We start from the raw sequence: 16,494 nt of genomic DNA on the forward strand, positions 1-16,494 counted from the left end.
GTCTGGGTGGCCTATCGCCTCTCATTGACTGAGTTTCACAGTTTGAAATTACTTTTGTTCTGTATTTCTACCCTCCTGAGGTCATGACCGATTGCCACTTTGTTGGTGAGCTTTTTTTTTTTTTTTTTTTTTATTTTCAAGGAAGGTAGGTGGTGTGCTGAGACAATCAATTGCCCCTTCAGAAATCCGCTTCTGTCTGACTTCCCGCATCAGTGTGTGCTGAGCTGGAGGCAACTCCAGTTTTTCTTTCCGTTTCTTCCCAAGGACACAGGGTCCAGAGGCAGGAAAAGCTGCACAGGATAGGTGTTCTTAGGGAAGTACAATGGCTAAAGGAAGCGAGGGTGACGTTCTGGATGGTCCCCACACACCTTGAAAATGATCGACGAGAAGCTTGGTGGTCCCCTCTGCGGGTTTGCCAAAAAAAAGACCTGGTGACAGCAGGAAGATAATCTCCGAAAAGCTGTAATGAAGCCGTGGCAATTAGCACACCCTAGAAGGTGCAGGCCAGAAACCACTAGCGTGCACGCCCGCCTGTACCTCGTGTGCCTGCCCCTTGTGGTACATTTAAGATGGCTCCTGCATTGGCATCACTGTCCTATGTAGGGTAATGATGCCTGGAACAGTCAGCGCTCTCTCAGCTCTGAAAATGATAAGTACTGTATAGGAGGGCCCCCCGGGGAAATTTGGCCTGTTAAGGCTTTCCAGGTCTGATGGATTTTTTTAATCTATCTGCCAGACTGCTTTGAAAGCTAATAGATGCCCGTCAACAGGCTGCCTGTCAGTGATCAACAACTTTACATATTTTGCTTGTGTTGACTTATTTTTTTTTGTTTCAATCTAGTGGTTGTTTGCCAGATGGCTGCTGTCCTCATTAGGGACTCTTAGCACATTGAGCAAGTGTTCTCCATGTGTAAATGGGGCGACCCTTTGTTTTGTTCTTTGGAAAAGTCTGAATGCCCCGACGGATGTGTCTAAGGCTACCGTGAAGGCCATGTAGGGCTTGCAGAATGGACTATGGCCATGTGGTTCTTCTTTGCTTACATCCTGCAGACTGCAGTGGACTCTATCACAACAAACACTTGGATTTAGCAAAGCTGAATAAGCCACAAGATCAATAGTCAACAACTTCCAAGTTTTAACCCAATTTGATCTTTTCTTCTTATTAAACTTCATTGACTTGATACCTCTGTGTGTCTGTTTTCCTTCATTTCCAGCTTAACAGGCTCAGCCACCAAATTCTACATTTTCTACCCCTCCCCCCAAATGTGCCTCATAGTCTCCCACTATGGGCTCTATCCTTAACTGTCAACTTGATTGGATGGAGTATCAACTAACAGACAGGCCTCCAGGTCTGTCTGTGAAGGCGTTTCCAGGAAGTATTAATTGAGGCAGGCAGAGAGACTCCCCCCCCCCCCCAGAGTGGGTGATGCTTTTCAGATAGAAATCCCAGGAGAAATAAGTACTATTATTTGCCTGCCTGCCTTTGAGTCTTGCTGGTTGGTATTTATGTCTCTGATGTCACGGTCATCCTTCAGTGACGTTAGAACTGAGCTTCTGCAGACTTCTGCTGTGAACCAAAGACCTCAGTTCTCTGGAATCTTCCAGACCAGCAGCACTGTGTTTTGATTGCTGAGGCTTCCAGACTTGTGTACTGAGCAGCTATTGGGTTCTCAGTCTCTGCATGGGACAGATGGCCATTATTGGACAACCCAGCTATTATCATGGAAGCAAACCCAGTGCTCCTCCTCTGTAATGAATGGCCATTCTGCTGGTTCTGTTCCCAATCACATTGTAGCACGTGGCAGTACCTCCTATTCAGTTCCTCAGCTGAGTGTACTGGGAGCCATCTCTTGAGTTCCCTCTTGATCTCCTTCCTACATCCTGTTCATCAGCATGTTACTTTCAAACTGTCTCTCATCTGCTGACTTTCATACTTGTTGGTTTTTATTATTGACTTGACACAGCCAAGAGTCACTGGAAAAGAGGGAATCTCAATTGAGAGATTGCCTCTATCATATTGCCCTGTGGGTATGTCATCAGGATATGTTCTTGATGGCCGTAATGAAGAAGGAGGACCCTACCCACTATGGGCAGTACACTCCCTAGGCAACTGGGTCTGGGAAGAATAAGAAAGGTAACTGAATGTTGAGAGGGTCAGACCCCTAATAACTCAGTTAAGAGCTAGGCCTCAGTACTAGGCCTGGGTCAACCCCCTCCCCACCCCAACAGGTGATGACCAAATAAGGGCAAATCCTGGGACTTGTCCAAACTTGCCCAAGAATGGAAAACCTATAGTCTTAGCCCACCCCTGCTAGCCCTAACCAATTAGAAGTGTACTAATATGAGTGTCACTTATGGAAGCCAATCCTAAGTAGAATGGTCACACTGCTTTTAAAATTCCTGTCGCTGTGTCTGAAAGGAGCTTACATGTCCCTCTAGGGGTTGCCACCATTTTGCAGATTGTACAACCCTGCATGTGTGTGGTATAATAAACGCTCTTGTTGATTGCATCGTGACTGGTGGTCTTTTGGGGACTTCTTGGCTACCCTAGCAAATGTGACCCTATAAACAAGACAGTAAGCAAGGATACTCCATGGTTTCTGCTTTAACTCTGCCCTGGCTTCCTTCAATAATGGACTGAAACCATTAAAATATAATCAAGCCTTTCCTCCCCAAATTTGATTGGTGTTTATCACAGCAACAGAAAGCAAACTAAGATGACCTCTTCCTCTTCCTCACTGTCACCAGGCACAGCTCCTTACTTGGATAATGGCCACTGTCTTCTTAATTTGTCTTTTGACTTCTACTCTTACTCCTTGATGAACGATTTTTCACGGCAGAAAAGATTTCCTCAAAAGATCCCAGCAGCACCTGTTAATTTTCCAGCACCTTTCCATCAACGGTTTCGTGATGTGTGTAGACTGACTCTTGACTCCTCACCATGTTAATGCCGAGCATGACAGGGTCTTGACAACCTCTTGATTTCCAGCTCTTTCTATTCCAAACTGCAATGCCCAGGAGCATTCTAGAACATTCTCTACTCATTTTCCTCAGAGTGTTTACATTTCTCTTTTCTGTTGCTTTGTCAACTCACCCTCGGACTTCATGCCTTGTTCTTTTGTTTCTCAGGTTGCACCTCAGAGATTCCTGAATGCCCTTTCTAGAGGATTCTACCTAGGGTGCCCATCATGCCACTGTGTTTCAATTTGTCCCCTTCACGTATCGCTGTCAGTAATCGCCTTTTTGGCTCATGGTCTTATCTCTCTGGATGAACTTGTAAGTTCTATCAGCTCCCAACCACTAAGAGGTAATTGCCAAATAAATACTTATTTGTTGAACAAATTTTCACAGATATTAGTGCTTCCTTGTCCACAAAAATTAGATCCTAATTCCCATCAGGCTGCCAGGAAGAAAAACCTTTGGAAAAGAATACATCTCAAGGGTAGAGTACTTGTGAATGCCCTGAAAAGAGACCCAAGGGTTGGAACTCAGCCTCCGTTCAACATGACAATACAATGGAGAAACTGCACTGACATTTGCCAAATGGGATGGACACCTTCCCTGAGCATCTGATCTGCTGGCGTGTTGACCCTGGACCTGCTCACACTTAGAAACATGATAGACAAGTGAGTCATTTAATCCACACAATCTATAAAATTTAAATAAATTGATATCTCATTATAACCCAATTTATCATAGAGTAATACATATTGTTTTCTATTTAATGGAGCATGAGTCTTAATTTCCCAGCTAAATTGAAACAATTGAAACTTTGAAAGTACTCAGACGACCACTCATTAGTTCATCTCAAGTGATAGTACAGGCTCATTAACATATTAACATAGAAACTGAATCTGGTAGTACAGATCTGTGACCCGGAGACTCCTGGGAGGCTGAGGCAGGAGGACCCATACTTCAAGCCTTGCCTGAGCTAAACAGTGAACTCAAGGCCAGTTATGGCAATTCAGTGAGATTCTGCCCTAAAACAAAAAGTGGGAAGAGGTTTGGGGATGTAGTTCAACGACAGAACGCTTGCCCAGCATCTCCAAGACCGTGGCTCCATCCCAACTGATGTCCATATGTAATTACTTGATGCTGTAATTTGAATGTGAAATGTCCCCCTCACCACCACCCTGTGGGTTCTCACCTTGAATAATTGTTTTCTAAATGGTGGAGCCTCCAGGAGGTGGAGGCTCACAGAAGGAAGTGGGTCACTGGGCACAGATGGGAGACTTAAAGCCTGGCTCTACTTCCTATTCACTCTGCTTCCTGAGTATGAATACTTCCTGCTGAGCCAGCTTCTTGCTCCTGCCCTCATGCTTTCCCTGTCTATGGCTGTGTCTTCCCTGGCATGGTGGACTGCAAACCTCTGGAACTGTGTGCCAAAATACATTCTTTCATCCTTCAGTTGATTTTCTCAGGGTGGTTTGTCACAAGACAACTAACAATACATTAATTGATTAATTCATTAACAGAGACTTCTTTTAGAATCATTTTCCCCCTGAATAGTTGTACGTGGAGACTGCTCATTCATTTCCTGGCTGCCCAGACCCGAATATTAACACAGAAAGTATATTAATTACAACACCACTTGTCCTATTAGCTCAGGCTTCTTATTAACTAACTCTTAACATCTTAAATTAACGACTTCTATTCATCTGTGTATTGGCACAGCACAAGGCTGTGACTTACTGGTAAGAGCACGGTGGGTGTCTTTCTCCTTTGGCTACATGCCATCTCTCTGACTTTGCCTACTCTCTGTATATCTCTTCCAGCCTGACTATATTCTGCCCTGCTATAGGGCAAAGTAGCTTCTGCACTAACCAATGGCAATAAAACATATTCATAGCATACAGAGGGGAATGGGATCCCACATCAAATAGCCATATTCTTCAGGTCTCTTGAACTATGTTCAAATCAGGAATGAAAATAAAAGTGAATTTTTTGAAGACAGTAGATAGAGGTCTACCGTAATGTACTGAAATAAAAGAAGGTGACTAATAGCAAAAGACAACAAGGGAATGCAGAAAAAAAAATCAGGTACTGGACATGGATAGATGCGGCTATGACGATCATTTTAAATTCCAGGAATCTAAGGGTTCTATGAATTAATGTATTCACTCATTTGGCCAATATCCATAAAGACTAACTATGATGAACTGTAGTGTGGAGAAGTGAACTGAGTCGCTGTCCGTGACCTTCCAGAATGATTGACTAGTGGGGAAGACAGATGAGCATTCAGGTAATGAATAAAGAGGGGAAAGCGGTAAGATTGATGACGCCAAGAGTTGGAAAGACTCCAGGCAAGTTCACATGTTAACAGAAGTGGCGGCTGGTATTGTCTCAGTGCTGTTCCTCACCTCCCATCCAGGTAAAAAGTCATAGGACGCTTGCTGCAAAGTACATTTGATGGTTCCCTAGACCAGATCCAGATGCGTGTGGTCTAGAAGTCATATTTTAAGAGAACATGGCAAGCAATGAAAGTGAGAATCTGCTGTTGCTCTATGTTTCCCAGGGGACCACGTGGTCCAGGCTCATCTGTTGTTGAGTAGGAAGACTAGTAAGAGTTACGGAGAATTTGGAGCGCTTCAGGTGATTAGAGGCATCCCAGGCCTCCTTTTTCTCGCTTTCATCTCTGGTCATGAGGTGGGTGCTTGATCTCAGGTGTGTATCCTCCCCATGATGTGTTTGTTGTCTCATTCCAGACCCCAAATCCAAGGGCCAACTATGGAACAAAATCAGTCATTTCTTTGTAGGTTGATTTGCTGAGGGATATGTTATAGTTGCAGGAAACTGGCTAGCCCCAGGTAAAAGGAATCATGCTTTTGTCTCTGCTAAGGGGATGATAATAGCTACCTACCAGGCCTGTGATGAGGACAAAAAAAAAAATGGAGATTAGGTGGGAATGGTGTCTAGACCTGGACATGTCGGTGACATTCTGCAAGTATTGTCAGTGTAGTCATCAACCTAACTCAGAGATGTGTCAAGCTGAGGAAATGGAACAGCAGCAGGCCAGAAAGCAAGCAAGGAAGTTGACTATTCTGATGCATAGAATTGGGCCAGGAAGATGTCTCAATGGGTAAAATATTTGCTACATTAGAGGAGGACTCTAGTCCAGAACCCACAAAAAAGCTGGGTATTTTGGTGTGAAACTGTTAAGTCCTTTGTTTCAAGAAGACAGGAGGTCTTGAGTGCTCAGTGGTCAGCCAGCCCAGCCTATCAGTAAGCTCCAAGCTCAGTGAGAGACGCTACACTACAGATAAGATGGAGAATGATACAGGAAAACCTGGTGGTCACTTCTGACTGCTGCCTGTGAATGCACACAGGAATGAACACACACACACACACACACACACACACACACACACACAATTTTGTCTATGATTACTTATAAAAAAACAAGAGGATCAAACAGCATATGCTTTATAAACTAGACCAATTATTTTTTTAAATATTTATTTATTTATTATGTATACAATATTCTTTCTGCGTGTATGCCTGCAGGCCAGAAGAGGGCACCAGACCTCATTACAGATGGTTGTGAGCCACCATGTGGTTGCCGGGAATCAAACTCAGGACCATTGGAAGAGCAGACAATGCTCTTAACCACTGAGCCATCTCTCCAGCCCCCTAGACCAATTATTATAAGTCTAGCCTGCTGTCTGTTTTTATAAATAACGTTTTATTGGTATATCTCACTCATCCATTTCTTTGTAGTCTAGGTAGTTGTAGCTGTACAATGGGAATTAATAGTTGTAACTCACTCATTGTGTTCTGCAAAGCCTGGGTATTTACTATTTGGCCCTTTATAGTAATAGACTGGCAAGCTATGATCTAGTGGTATAGCCTAATGGTTAGGGGCATGGGCTCTGAGGCCAGATAACCGGGGTCTGATACTTAACTAAGTGAGCTATATTTCTTTGTGCCTCAGTTTCTTTTTTTAAAAAAACAAAACAAAACAAAACAAAAAAAAACAGAGGCAACGAGAAGAGTGCTTTCTTCACAGAGACACTCTCACGAGTTTGATTAGCTGAGGTATCTAGATTATAATAAGCATTCCTTAAACATTAGCTGTTGTCACGAGTGCAGACCGAGGTCTTTATGCACTGGTTGAACCAGAAAGGTTTATGCAAACCACTTTTGCAGATGTTAGGGTCTAATGTGTGACATCCCTTACAGGTTTGTGAGCTTGAACACCGGATGCCAATTGCTGGAGCTGCTTGAAGGGGCTCGTGAAGCCTTTGTGGCAAGAAGCATGACTGGCAGAGGAGTCGTCACTGGAGCTAGGTCTCTGCTTCCTGTCTAAGCTGTCTGCTTCCGGGTTAGCCTCCTGTGAGTAGCTAACTTTGCAAGCTACTTGCTCTTCGATGCCTTCCCTCCCCTGAAGGTGTAAACTTCTGTGACCAAACTAAACCCCCTGCCTTATGTTGTTCCTGTCAGGTATGTTTGTTGTCTCAATGACAAGAAACATATCTAACATAGCAGGGCATCATAGATGCGAAAGCCAAGAAGATGAAGGCGGAAATGGCCAATGCCCTATTGTTTCATATGTATGCATGGAGAGCAGCCAGCCTCCTTCCCAGAGACCCGGCAACACATGGGCACAAATACGACCAAATTCTATTTATGTGAGGACTCCCTTTGTGTATATATTTTCTTTTTCTTTTTCACACATATAATTTTATTCTCTTGGCTTGGCCACCTCACTGTCTGTTGCCTCAGCTGTGGCAGTATTCTCTTAATAAATACTGTATAAATTTATTTCTCTATTGAGGTTCTTTCTTTTTCAATTCCTCTCTCTATACAAATCTATGGTCTACCTAAGATGATCTGTTAGACCTGGTATTAAGGTGATTAATATCAAAACAGACTTCAAGGTCAGCATACAAATTACACTTGAATGCCTTCTCTATTTATTACTTTTGAGCTGGCCAACTTTTGTTAGCCTCTGTTTACCTACCTGAAAAGTAGAGACTCCCCCTTGACATGAGGAATTATCAAATGTTATATCTAAAAGACCTGCCACACATTAGTGTGGAACATAAAAATGTTCCACTATAGTTATTTTGTTATTGATTTTGATACTCGGGATAGTTTTGTTAGCATTTTTTGAGTAGCACTGCTCTGAAACGCCTCTTTCCAATTATTCAGCAAGAGAAAAGAATCTGCCACCCCAAGGAATACCATACTTTTTCCTCAAGCACACTTAGGCACTTTCTGACTATTATTAAATTAAAATGTTTATCCCTCAGGAGAGAAAACAATCAACTCCCACACCATTCCATTTATGAAACAAAATGCATTAGATTTTTCCTTGATGCAAATCTTCCTTTAGATGCAATCTTCTTGAAATAGAAGGGGTTTAGAATGGTTGTTTTTACCGCATGTGCGTTGTGTGCATGTCTTTCTCCCTGTGTTGATATGTTTGTTTAGGGGATACACTGATACTTGGGGCTTGTCTTAAGAGTCATCTTTCATCTACTTTTGGTGAAAGGCCACTGTCACAGGAAGTTCTTTGCAATGGTGGACCACAGTGGACTTTATGCCATGAGTGGCCTAGCACTGTACTCAATGGGGATAGTGAGAGTCTTACTGTCAGAGACCAAGAGAAACAGACTTTTAGAGATGTTTGTCCTCTTCTCCAGGGAGACCAAATATTGGTAGACAGACACCAGCCAGTCATCTGAGACCCAGATGTTCCCACCCCTGCTGGAGGTGTCCATGCTTCTGCAAATCTCCCTTCTACTCTACAGTGTGACACAAACTGCGGGGCAGGAAGAGTCCCTCCTGGGGAGAAGCAGGTGTCTTTCTGAATTTTTCTAAGCATGACTCATGCTTTTCCATCCAGCTGGAAGGAAAATTTATTTACTTGGAATCAGGAATAGTGAGCCTTTCTCCAGTTTCTGTTCCAATACTGACTTCAGAGGTTGCCTTCTCTGGGGATAGTTGATAACTAGTCTCACACACAAGCCTCCCCCTACCCCCCCAAGAGTAAGTCTTCTCCCAATGTTCTTTTTTGTTTGTTTTGTTTTTGTTTTTCAAGACAGAGTTTCTCAGTAGCTATGTATGAAGTCAGTCCTGGAACTTGCTCTGTAGACCAGGCTGGCCTCAAGCTCAGAGATCCACCTGCCTCTGTCTCCCAAGTGCTAAGGTTAAAAGCGAGCACCACCACTGCCCTGTATCCCTCAATGTTCTTGCATCACACAATGATGTTCAGCTCTCAGACTGCCCTATGCCTGTCTAATTGTTTGTCTTTGGCCATCAAGACTCAGCATTTTGTCCGTGAATGCCCAGTGACTATCTTAGCTGAGATGTGCTCAGTGAAATATGGTGGACCATTGAGATTAATGGGACATAGAAAGAAGGAAGACAACACCACCCATGAGGCATGGTTCCATCAACCCCTTCTTAATAGGGTGTCTGACTCATTCCACTGTATCTGGAATGTTCCCAGCTTTACCAATAAAAATGAAAGGCTAGTCACACTGTTCCCAGGTAAAAAAACTCGCACGAGTGATGAGATCTTTGCACGATACTCTCTGTTCTTTCTCTCTTTAAAAAAATCATAAATGTGTGTGTGTATGTGTGTGTGTGTACGGGTGTGTGTGTGCAGGTGTGTGTGTGTGTGCAGGTGTGTGTGTGTACAGGTGTGTGTGTGTGCAGGTGTGTGTGTGTGTGTACGGGTGTGTGTGTGTGTACGGGTGTGTGTGTGCAGGTGTGTGTGTATGTGTGTGTGTGTGTGCAGGTGTGTGTGTGTGTGTACATGTGTGTGTGTGCAGGTGTGTGTGTGTGTACAGGTGTGTGTGTGTGTGTACGGGTGTGTGTGTGTACGGGTGTGTGTGTGTAGGTGTTTGGGGCACGGGCACATGTGCACATGTTTACAAGTGTATCTGGAGGTCAGAGGTTGCTGTCCAGTGTCTTCAATGCTTAGAAGACCAGTGTCTATCATTGAACCTGCTACTTACTGATTTAACGAGACCGGCCAAGTATGAGACTCTAGACAGTCTCCTGACTTTGCCTCCCCAGTGCCGGGAATGCAGACACATGCTTTCACTCCTGTCTTACATAGATGCTTGTGGATCAAGAACTTTGTCAACTGAGCCATCTCTCCACCCCCGTCTCTTTAACCATCAGAATCACTGCCAGAGTCCCACTGTGCGCCTGAAGCTGGGGAGTAGTTTTTTACCCTCCTCATTTCCCTCTTGGTGATAACAGCCCTTGATTCTGGCAGGAGTCAGACCTCCAATCTCAGGCTAAATGGTGGAATCTACTCTTAACTTACATCCCCAACACAGCCTCTAGTCCTGGCCCAGCAAAACCACTTATTTCTGTGGCTGCTTTGATTACCAAGGATCACGTGTCAATGCCAGGGCAGCCAGACACAGACTAGAAGCTCTTACTGAAGACAAGGAAGGACCTGTCCTCTCAGGTCATGGACGCTCTTACATGAAAGGCAGAGAGTCTGATGTCAGAGAGGAAGTGTGTGAAGAGAAATGACCAGCTTCAGTGTGACGTTGACTCAGGGAAGCAGAGCTGGGAGCTGGAGAGAGACACAGGCTGCCAACGTTTCAGAGCTGACGGATTGGCCCTGCCAGACTGTCCTGGCTGTTTTAGTGAATTGAGTATATTTTTGTACGTTAGTTTGTTTGATATGGAATCCAACTTAGAGCCAAAGAATCCTAACATTGTAAATTTACATCAATACAGGATGTTGAAGATCTAATTTTATATATTCTTCCCAGTTTCCAAATCTATTAAATGTCTAGTATTTTTTTAAATTCTCCTTTGCAATCCATGACTACACAGCTTTGTATTTTTGCGCATACAAGTGGAGTGAAGGGGAGGCTGCTCAAACCGTTGATGGATAAAGACAGAAGTGGGGATTCCCTTCTGTCCACCCCTCCAGCAGAACCCTGACTCCAATTAGAGACCCTTTAAGCGCTCCATGTGTACTGCCCCATGGAAGGCTAAAAGGGGACCGTGAAAAAAGGGATGCATCTGTTCCTAGTTTCCAGATGAAATGACGGAACTGTCCTCAGAGAAGTCACCTAGCGACTGTCACACAGGCGCCGACCAAGAGCTGTGTGTCACACGAGTTATAAGCTGGTAAAAATGCATTCTTCTATTTATGTGTTAAGCAAATGTGAGCGTCTGCGCTGTGTCAGAAACAGTTACATGTGCGGGAAACGCTGAGGTGAACAAGAGGGTCATGGGGATTTGCATTCTAACAGGATGACATAATGCACAAGAAACCGCAGGAATATAATTTCTGGCACTTAGGAGAGCCTGGAGGAAAATTAAGGGATAATCGGTGGCTGGAGTTGGGGAACACATCGATGAGCTTGTCAGAACCCCCTTTCTGAGCAGTCTCATTCCAGCAGAGGCAGGAGCGGTGCTGGGCGAAGAGACGACAGGAAGACCCAGAAAGGCGTGCCCCTGGCAGATGTTGTAAAGCATACCTGTTGATGGGCTCAGGGGCTAAAGAACGCTTCCATAGCAGGATGCTTGGCAGATGATAAGTCTCCCATGGCTGATCCTTTGATCAGGCTTTGTTTTGAGTCAGTGACATTTGTGACCTAAACCTCTCCTGAGGATGAGCCACTGCGACCCGGCTCTGTTTGTTTGGAGTTCTGTGGACACCGTCCATCTCTACTTTCTTGTCTGCTTGTCCCCTCCACCTGTCTCTCATCGGTAAAGAATGCACACGTGGGACTTCTCACAGCGACTGCATACCGAAAGCACCCCGAAGTCAGCTTTCGCCATTATTTTTAATTTGGGGAGCACGAAGGAAGAGCCGGCCTCTCAAGCAGAAGGGACCTTTGTTCTTGAGCACAGGCCCACCTTAGCAGGTGAGCCTGTGAAACATCTTCAGACGCCAACAACAGAAACCCTCCATGCCCCAGGAAAGCAAGAAGGTGGGAGAGGGGAGAGGCGATTCACAGGAGAAATGCTTGACAGAGAACACAATAAAGGGGAAACTATGGGACTGGTCAGCAAACAGCGCAGGAACACAACACATCTCACGGCCTACTCCTGCCGTGAGATGGAATCCTTTGATCTCAGACCTGCATGCAGCATCCACTATGGCTGTGGTGGGGCTCACCAGCACTCCTACGGAAAGATGGAGCCTGAGGCAAGCACCTCCAGAAGTTTCCAGGCCAGCTTGTCTGGCCTGTGCATAATGAACAATAAAGAGACTCTGAATGAAACGAGATGGAAGATAAGAACTGGCAGCTGAGCTTGTCCTCTGAGTCCCGTGTGCACACTACAGTGCAGGGTGCACACACGCTCACACGGGAGTGGACGCACAAAGTGAAGAGTTGAAATAGTGATGAACCCTTGGCACAAAGTGAGTGCAAACTGGAGAAACATCTCACTTCTCAACCCGGCATAAGGGCGAAGAATGGGAATGTCTGCTGTAAAATGGACTCAGGACTAGGTAAGCACTAGGAACATCAAGTCGTTAGGGTATGAACCCCAAACCTCCCCGCCGATGAACAGTGAGAGTCTGATCATGAGGCGCGATCCTCCCAGCCCTCTCTATCAACTCAGACCCTCATCTGAGAGAGGAATCTGCCCCGGCTCCTGTCCCGTTTCAGAATACTTTCTGAGGGGTGTGCCCAGCACGTGCTGTTTGTCATACATCATACATATCCTTTCCATTGGAACTGCTCCTGACTTCTGCACTCTAGAACAGATCGGCTTCTGGCGTTGGCAGATTCTACACGCTATGGATGTGTGTTGATATGTAGAATTCTGTACACTGGCTGAGCTGACACTTGGTAACTTTGCCTCACCGCGGCCCTGTTTTACCCCATCCTTGCAAAATAATTAAACCTCATGCTAAGGACTGTAAGAAGAATGAAATCCTCAGAGAAGAGACCCTGACGTGGCATGAATACATGTCCATGAAACATGTGACCCTTCAAGCCACCACAGGAGAAATGGAGGAGCCTGGACAAACGCTTCCAGTGGGGAGAACCACCATCAATATTCGATTGCCGACTATTGAAGATTTAAATTGTTCAATTTTTCCTGTTGTGAATAATGCATCCTGAACAACCCATTTACATATCTTATTGTCAATTTTGACCATTTCCTTCACAAAGTGTGGCTCTTGTAGAAACCACCTATTGTCAAGAATCAGTCCTCGGGTGTAAGGATAAGTGTTCAGAACGCAGCTGGAAATTACACTGATTTAAGAAGGCTCTCAGTCCTCAGAAAAAGACACTTCCTTTCTGCCCCAGACAGAGACCATTACAGAAATCCACAACTGGCCAAAATGCAGAGAACAGCTGGCTGTAGGAGGCCAGCTCCAGCTGTCACGCCTATGACATGGTCGGAACTCCTACGACTGGGAGAACATTGCAGAAGAGGTGGGGGAAAGGCTAGAAGAAGACGGTACAGTCTGCTGCAAGATGTGTCCTCCAAATAGGACAGGGAGGTAGCTCCCAAGAAATTTCAGCAATATGCTCACCTAAACAAGACCTGAACAATAACAACACCAGTTAACATGCCAACATGCATGGGGGAAAGCTCAGAAGGACCCATCCCTAGGTGAAGATCTAAACAACTAATACCTGCTGAGAGAGAGAGAGAGAGAGAGAGAGAGAGAGAGAGAGAGAGAGACAGTCTCCCTTAGGGATGAACCCCCTAACTGACCAATACCAAGTGGTCAACTCTAAAAACAAACACATAAGCACCTTTAAATGGAGTCAGAATGTTGATTTTATACATTTATATAGTATACATATAGTGATAATAATTAAAGATAGAGTGGTCGTGAACTTGAGAGAGTGGGGTGGGTGGGGTGGAGAATAAAAGGAGTTAGAAAGAGAAGGAGAGGTAGAAATGATGTGAAATTTTTAAAAAATACATTTAGAAAGAATTAATCTTTATGTTCAGAGAAATCACCAAAATTAGGAGCTGCTGTTACAATGGGAAAATAGTCAACTGCATGTAATTTGGCAATGATGTGTATTTTACTTAGGAACAGAAATCCATCAACAAAAACAGAAAATAGATGAAGAAAAACCCAAGGATGAGAAACGTTCTCCCCACAACCCATCTTGACCACCAACTCTTACCCAAATGGAAACTTTCTTGAAATTTTTGTCAGTGATTTTTTTTTCCAAACCCAAGCAAGCCTCGCGCTAACTTCACTTTCATGCGGACAGGCCAAGAGCCGAGCCGCGTGGTGGATCTCTCAGATGCTACAGTTTCTGTGTTTCTGGGTTTGAATCTGATGCCGGCCTTCTCCTGAACAGGTCAGGAAACAAATAAGCTCTGGGAAGCCAGCGCACTCTTGGGATGCAGAACTCAACTCCGTTGTGGGTCGGTCCTTGGCCTCCCTCATCTCTCTCTGTCCGCATTTCCTTTAACATGCCCATGGTCATGGTCGAAGTGAATAATGATATATTTTTGTTGTTGTTTGAGAGAAGCCCTTGAAAGCCATTCTGAGACCAGGGTCCAGAAATCTAATCTTTGTTTGATTCTTGTTTAGTGGGGATTCAAATCCCAACTTAATTTAATCTTTTGACTTATCCTGCAGGTTCTGCCTGATTATATTCCACTGCCACCAGTAATAGGGTTGTGGGGACCGAATCTCGCTATTAGCACTTGGAGAAACAGGAGTGGAGTTGCAGCCAGCGCTGGCACTGACATCAGTCAACGAAACCCACCATGAATGAACGAGCCCTTCCCCAGTGTTTCCTCCTGACTCATTTTAATAAGTTATAGCAGGAATCTCCCCAAAACCTTGAACTTGACTGAAATATAGAATGTGACATGCTCGGCTCGTAGACTCCTACAGTGCTTCTCAACCTATAGGTCATAACCCCTTTGGGAGGTGGCTGCATACCAGATAGTTAAATGACAATTCTTAACAGCAGCACAATTACGGTTATGAAATAGCAATGGAATAACTATATGGTTGTGTGTAGGGATAAGTCCCGCCCCTTGGGGGGCGTGTTCGCCTCGGGCTAATGTCTGTCTATAAATTTGGCAAGCGTGCTCCCAGCCGTAGCTTCTGCTTTCCTGGTATCCGCGGGAACGGTGGTTCTGTAAGTCTATTTCTACATTAAAGCTATAGATATATATTTTTTTACAATCTGTCTGCATTCGTTTACGCTGTTACATTTTGGCGCCCAACGTGGGGCTCGAACCCACGACCCTGAGATTAAGAGTCTCATGCTCTACCGACTGAGCTAGCCGGGCAGGCGGCCGGGGTTCTGGGAACGCAGCCCCTCCGCCCTTATTACTACAGTTATGGGACACAACAACATGAGGTATTAAAAGGTTGCAGCATTAGAAAGGTTGGGGACCACTGCCCCCAAACAACCATGCTCTGTAACAGACAGGGGAGTTGGTAGGGGTTCATTAACAATTTGGCACATCTGTTTACATAATCATTGTAATTACGGTTTTGTAGTATTTAGAAATGTTGACTCAATACAGAAATAACTTATAAGCTACATCTCTGGAATTAGCCAGCCTGGGTCACCGTTCCAATTCCCCTTCTTTCTAGGGAGGTGGCCTTTGGTGAATTGGTGGTCTTGCTATAAATTGCTTTCCTCATTTGTTGCCGGGCTGACTCTTGGATTTTTGTAGTTTAAGGCCCACCATGCATGGGAAGTCTTTAGGAAATTGTGTAGCATATGCAACTTACACATAAAATGTCACCTATGATCCAGGTGAAAAGGACAGGAGAGTAGACAAAAAGAAGGGAAATGACACTTCATCCCAAGAGCCATGACCTCCCTCATGTCAACTTGCTTGCTCTTGCTGAGAGCCTCTGACTTCATCTTCTGTAGAGAAACAAGAGCATCTTCTCTGGAGAGGGAAGTACATAGAAGATCTAGTCAATCCGGACATGTGTGAAAACATTCTGATATTCAGTAGCAACCACAGAAACAAAGAAGTGTCAGATTTCCACCCAGCAGATGGACAGAGAGGGTGGGAGAGAGCGTGTGTAAACACTAGGAGTCTCTCTGCAGACCATGCTGACATATTTGGGTTGATTATAGCAAGAAGGTAATTTATTATTGTGTTATTGGGTCATGCGCAGCCTTTGTGGGAAAGAAGCAGGCAAGTCTAGGGCAAGCAGCTGCATACACTACTCCAGGTGACATGCAGAAGTGGCCCAGGGCCGAGTCAGTGTACGTGGTTCATGGCGCTCCCTATGCTGTAAGTATTAGTCCCATGCTGACACAGCTTCAGGATCTGGATCTCCATTTCTGAGCCCCACAGCTGCCAGGGAGGCATCCCCGAAGCCTGCTCTTCACTCAGGGTCTAGACATACCTGGGCAGTCCACTAGGACAGCATGGCAATATGCCGGCTTCAAGGCAACACAGAGCTGGGTGCCTGCGGGAGTTCTAACTGCTTCTTGGGAAGAAAACCCTCTGCCCCCAAATAGGAAATTCCTTCAATGTAGAACGGTTTGGTGTAGAAGAAAAATTAAAATGACTAAGGCATAGTACACACTACTAAAAGCT

The 16,494-nt window shown here is 44.8% G+C and overlaps 1 non-coding gene across 1 annotated transcript; it reads right to left on the minus strand.

Annotated features, from left to right (window-relative positions):
* Window positions 1–15,143: 15,143 nt before the first annotated feature.
* Trnak-cuu lies at window positions 15,144–15,216 on the minus strand. The gene has a single exon. It is a non-coding gene; the product is annotated as a tRNA-Lys (tRNA).
* Window positions 15,217–16,494: the final 1,278 nt, after the last annotated feature.

This window comes from Microtus oregoni, unplaced genomic scaffold (genome assembly GCF_018167655.1).
Source record: "Microtus oregoni isolate MIOR12 unplaced genomic scaffold, Mior012 000020F_ref0000438, whole genome shotgun sequence".
In the NCBI taxonomy this organism is placed as follows: Eukaryota; Metazoa; Chordata; class Mammalia; order Rodentia; family Cricetidae; genus Microtus; species Microtus oregoni.